General features: G+C 47.8%; 1 protein-coding gene across 1 annotated transcript in view; it reads left to right on the plus strand.

Moving 5' to 3' along the window:
- Positions 1-2,732: 2,732 nt before the first annotated feature.
- Positions 2,733-6,031, plus strand: part of Krz (beta-arrestin protein kurtz) — a 24,909-nt gene continuing 21,610 nt past the window's right edge. Inside the window, exon 1 of the mRNA XM_077699819.1 lies at positions 2,733-3,038. The gene's annotated coding sequence lies outside the window, so the exon portion shown is untranslated. The remainder of the gene's footprint in view (positions 3,039-6,031) is intronic.

Here is a 6,031-nt window from a genome sequence, read left to right on the forward strand (position 1 = left end):
TCTGATCCTTAAGCATTTTGCCTCCTTCAAATAAACCTCACTTTCCCGGAGCCGTCTGGTGCTCAGCAGCAGCCGAGAGGTGCGCAGCGGCTTGGCAGCTTGCGAATGTCTGCACGGCTTCAATTATACCTGTACATTTATAATTGGTTATGACTTATGAAAGTGAACGTGCAAAAAAAAAAAATTGTGTTCCTTTGAGAGCTTGTGTGCGCGATTCTCGTTCTGTTGTTCGCCACGTGACTCTTAGAACATCCGCTCAGCCGCCGTTGACGTCATCTCTGCTGGGCGGCTGATAGCTTCATTATTTGAATATTTACGCGATTATTTTCAAGGTACTGACCCAGAGACTGGTATATTCGTCTTCTGCGGATGCCAGTCTATCTATTTAGACCAACTTCGCTTTTGTCAAGCGGGAGCCATCGCTCCTTCTGCACCCCCTGTTCCGACGCCCCTGCCTGGCAAAGTTTTGTTGCTTGCTGCGTGTTGAAGTAGCTGAAGAGCTATAGCCCCCTGTACAAGACCTTAATGTTGAAACGTAATGTTTCTGTAAAATGCGGAGACTAGGAAACCGTGGGTGACACATGCCGCGCAAAATATTCATGAACAGATGAAACGCGAGTACACAAGTGCAAACCTGAACGCACGAAATAATGACGTGCTTGGGGTTTATTTAGAAAGCCCTACTGGCAGTTACGATACTCTTAATTGAACCTTGCGATAATACACGAAAAGAAACAGCGCGTGTGTTCTGGTTCATATTTTTGTGTTCGCTTTTACTTTGACCATAGCTGTATATGCTGAAGCGTATTACGGAACCGCACCTCGGTAGTTTCGGTTTCTCTGTCTTTGTTGTGTCGCACACTGGAAAGAAGTTTGGGGATCGCTTAATTATTATCAACGACATTATCAACGAGCATCGTCACTAGGCAGTACTTCGAGCTTCAGTCTTGGAATCCCAATGTGGGCTAGCGAAGAACAGGGAGCCCTATTATTGGGCCCGTATCGCTGTAGTGGGCGCAGCTCACCGGCGTTTTCGCGCGCTGCAGCACGATGCATGCTCACGTTACCGACAAGCGCCGCACTCGGATTCCGCACGGGTGTTCATCTTTGTGCGCCTTGGAATAAAAGGCGAGCCCCGACTTTCAACCGACTCCCGAGCAGATCGCTTCGCTTTATCGTCGGCTATGCGCGAGGGCCACAGTAAGTGAAGATACGCATAAGATGGGAATGGGAATTTTTAGTTACAGTTAATGTTGTATCGTGGTTAGCTTTCCAACTAAATCCCTGGCGGCGTTCAGAGCAAAAGATATGTTGCGTTTTCTAAGTAATTCAGAATCGCCTGAGTTCATCGACCCTCGGGTTCCCAGATCTTTTTCTCGTTATTCCACTTCATGTTTCACTTTGTTTTACTACGCTCCAATTTTGTTTTTTGTTTTTTGTCCTCGATCTTATTTCATGAGCTTTTGCCTCAGGTTGATTGTGGGCTCTTCATGGGTGTCGATCTGCGTCCCCTAGGGGTTCTGAATAAAGCTTTATTCTGAGCAGTCACACGTATAGGTGCGCAGGTGGCGGCCGCATTGCGTTTCTGGCACCAGTAAAATGATCGGATTGAAGTGAATTTCAAGTTCTGCTCGCCCGTTTGCTTTCCCTACTTTTCACTAAAAAATGCAGAAATTTCATATGGGAATTGTGGAATGAATGCATAAGCCGCCCTGTTGCACACTCACACACATGCATTGCTGGTAAGACATTTTTTTTTTCATGCGCCTTACAAGAAACCTGATACCGAAGTATTAAGGCCCTAGAGCCTTTTTTTGTTATCCACGCGCTACATTTGAAGTCGGCCGCACTACTATTCAGATATGCATTGCAATATATCTAAATGGAGCGCAATACACCAAGACCATGTAGATTCTGATTCACTACCACACACAGATGCATTGCGGGGAAGACCTCTTTTAAATGAGCCTGGAGAGAGAGAGAGAGAGAGAGAGAGAGAGAGAGAGAGAGAGAGAGAGAGAGAGAGAGAGAGAGAGAGAGAGAGAGAGAGAGAGAGAGAGAGAGAGAGAGAGAGGAGGGTGGGAGGGAGAGGTGATTACTGAAAAAAAAGAAGAAGAAAGTAAATAGGTCTTGAGGTCTTGAGGTTGTGCTAAGGGTGGCGCCATCCTTCCAGGGTTCTAGACTCCTCTGCTCCTCTCTGGGCTGGAAGAATCAAGTCCCTCTGAATCTCAGATTCGGAGCTGGCCGGAGCTTCCTCCCATAGCAATTATAGCATTTTTGCATTCGGCAGAAGTGTGACTTCGTTGCCAGACAAGTGAAATAGACCTCGTTGTGACCACAGAGCCTCGTGAAATAACGTGAAAAGACAAGCACCAGGTGTCACCGCGAGCAAGAAATGTACATGGAGGGAGAAAAAACTTTTCTTTCCTCCATGGAAATGTAGCATGCCAGCAAACGCAGGCGACACGGACGACACCCACCGTAAGCGAAACCGAAACCACAAATTTTGAAATAAATAATATCAGTTGATCAAAATGTGCATGCAATTATTAAATTCAGTCAAATTTTTGTTTCTTGAAGGCGTCTTATATGTATATGCAGTAATTTTACAGCACAATATACTTAACGCCCTTAAAGCACTGCGATTTTGGCACGTGACAGAGCTCGACCAATTGCGAGCGCGGAGTGGGAGACAACCGAATCGCCGTGCTCTTTCATGTGGCGATTCTGCTGTAGCGCCATCTGTCCGTCCGTGCGCTTGCGCGAGTCCGTCCGGGCGCTTGATTTTGCCGCTGGGAGTGTTGGTTGCGCGCAGGGACGCCGGTCGAGAAATTGTCTTCTACGTGCGCGTCGGGCGCGGCTCCCGGGCCCTGTGAGAATCATTGATGCGGACTTCTGCCTGCGGACACGCACACCCGAGGAGCCGGCAAAACACGCCTCGCCCCGACTGACAGCAGGCGTCCGCCATTGCGCCGTGCTGCCACTTTGCCGCTGCGGTGCCCACCTAGGAAGCCATCCGTCACCACCTGCGGCTCTCGGTACGACAGCTTGCTCTTGACTTCAGCACCTTCCGTCAGGCATTGTTGCATGACGGGCCGCCTACGATCCGCGCATCGGTCGAGCCATTTGGCACCGAACAGAGCGTGTGCGCCTTTTTCTCGCTTTGTGCGGTTTTTTCGTGAGCAGACCGCGGCTCGGCTCCTTTAATTTTTTGCTTTTTTTTCGGCACGCGCTGACCAAGAGAGGCGGCCAAGGCCGGCGCTTTAAACGGATGTAACCTTCGACTCCTCTGCAACAACAACGTACCGCGAAACCGGCAATTTATGCCCCCCTCTCTCGGCGCCTATGGAGCGAGGAAACGGCATGCGGGAACAGTTCGACGCAGGCCGCGCGCGTCATTGACGTGCTCTTTTTCGGCTCCAAGTTGCAGAAGGCCGGCGGGCTGTCACTGCGCATCGTGCACGACGATCGAAACGTTATTTCGCGCTTTTGTCGGCTTGGTAGGAGTCGAGGGAAATGCGGATAGTCGGGTGTTACAGCCAGATGTCGAATCGTAGAGTAAATGAATGGGCGGAAGTTCAGTGTTAAGGTGTTAATTGTTTCGGATATTACTGCGGCCACCCGCGCTTGTGGTGTTTGTGTTCACGGTGAATATGAAGAAAACATGCCTGGAGCATTAATTTCTGTCTCTCTCGCCGTGTAAAGTCTGGTGGCTAACGAAGGGCTCGAAACCGCATCGAACGGAAGCTGAATATATGCACACGCGCACACCTCTTGACGTTTTTGTTCCGACATTTCGCTGTGCTTTATGTCATACGAGAAAAAAAAAATTGTGATCCAAATTTTGGTACAGATTTGCATGCGTGCGCCGTGTGTGAATGCATGTAGCGAATGGGCGATTATTCCTTTTAAAAATCAGGTCGCGTGGATGAAATCCCAGCGTTCCGAAAGAAAAATCGGCAATTACATTTCGCGTATGAAACAATCGTCGCAATATCCGTTCCTGACGACTTCTTGTGTACCAAAAACGAAAAAAAGAAGAAAAAAAAAAAGTCTTGGGCCACCTCAACTAACGTGAAACCTGAGGAGGGGCGAAGCATGTAGTGTATGATTGGCGCCTTAGCGTTTTTGCCCACGGAGATGAAACCTGGTGGTAGGGGGTAGAGGTATTCAGCTGTGCTGTAAAAGTCTGGTGTCTTTGAACCACGAAGCGTTCTAGCGCGAGGCGTTGGAAAACGAGTGTCCCGGTGTGTTCTTTATGTACGCGTTCTTGCCCACGGAGATGAAATGTGCTAGCGCGAGACGTTGGAAAACGAGTGCCCGGTGTGTTTTTTTAGTACACGTTACGTTCCAGAGCGTGGCGTTGGAAAACGAGTGTACCGGTATTCTAGTACCGTGACTACAAGAAACGACGACAGGAGACGCCGACAGCCCGACCCCCTGAGGAGCTTCGCCCTAAACAAAAGAAAAAGGAAGGAAGCCTCTTGCATTACTCAGTTAAGATGGGTCACGTAAAGAAACGTGCACCCACGAAGGGGGATTGACCAAGAGTGTGTGTCCTGCACTACGTGATCATGCGAGCCACTGTGAGGGTCTAAACCTGGTTGTTTCGCCGGGAACAGCGGCCTCATTGGTGGCCGGTCGATGAGTAGCGCCTGAATCCCTCCCTGCGTTCGAAGAAGGGGTCTACATCATCACTTGCCGCCAGAGGCGCGAAAACAAGTTGGTCCGTATCGGCAGCAGATTACGCGTGAATACAAACACGCCACTTGCGGCAGCAGGAGTTGTTTGAAGAGGTCATGAAGGCAACATACACAACTTTGCTGTGGGGGTTGGAGTGGGGGTATTCTCTACTCTCCGAGGTTGCAGCACCGCACAGGCGTTGTTGGATCATTCGGCTCTCGTGAAAAAAAAAAAAAACTATATATATATATATATATATATATATATATATATATATATATATATATATATATATATATATATATATAGCGAATCAGAATAGAAAATGAGGGGCTCGTAGAAATAACACAGAAATAAGGGTTGGCAGTCAAGAAAACCTCGGAAAGCAAAGGGGAGGTTGTGGTAGGTCATTGAAACAGATAAAGAATTTTTGTATATATATATATATATATATATATATATATATATATATATATATATATATATATATCGGTGGGAACTGGAAAAAAATCAAAGCCCCTTTCTTCAGAGCAATATGGTTAAAATGCGAAGCATTCTCCGATTCTCCGATTCAACCTGAGTCAGTCAAGGTCCAAAACCTAAGCTGCTTCGGCCGTGTCGGATAGGCGAAATTAGATAGACGTCGGCTTTATAACGCGAGGGACCCAGGTTGGATTCCTACCACGGGAAATGTTTTTCTTTTTTTTTTTTTCTGGAGGCGCTTGTATAAGTTGGCTTTCCTGCAGTGCGTCTTGGGCATAACGAAACGATGGATGGCACCAGTGGGGCGCAAACAGCTTCGCTTTAAAACAAATGCGTTATGTATTTCAAAACAAGCGAATGACCGTTTGTAGACGAACGAAATCGGAAAAAGTTGCGTGATGTATATAATCTTTGAGGTAAACCGAAAAGTTGTGCGGCCCTTGCGTCAATTCGAAGTACATGTTTCAACGAAAGCAGCGTTACACCTCGACAATTACTGTGACGTGGACAGATAAAAAAATTCAATCCAGCAACAATTTCTGTAGCTTGCATGGCTTGCATGGAGTATGGCTGCAATTAGCAGGGGAACTTGATCAACCAAACACCGGGCCAAGGCGATTTTCTTTTTTTCATATGAAGAACAAACTAACACGTACGCCCATTTTCGATGGCAAGCACCGTCCACTATGCTATCATAGCTGTTGTACTGGCAACGTCCTGACTGCAAGCCCCGTCTAAGGTCCCCGTCACCACTGCAGCGCCTCCTACGTGGATCCGAAATTCTCTCGCCACTTTCAGTGTAGACGGCGAGGACTACGTAACGTGAAATTTGGCACAGGCGGGCGGATAAACAGAACTTCTCAAG

This window comes from Haemaphysalis longicornis, unplaced genomic scaffold (genome assembly GCF_048455015.1).
Source record: "Haemaphysalis longicornis isolate Haplotype H1 unplaced genomic scaffold, Haemaphysalis longicornis Haplotype H1 scaffold_2, whole genome shotgun sequence".
Taxonomy (NCBI): Eukaryota; Metazoa; Arthropoda; class Arachnida; order Ixodida; family Ixodidae; genus Haemaphysalis; species Haemaphysalis longicornis.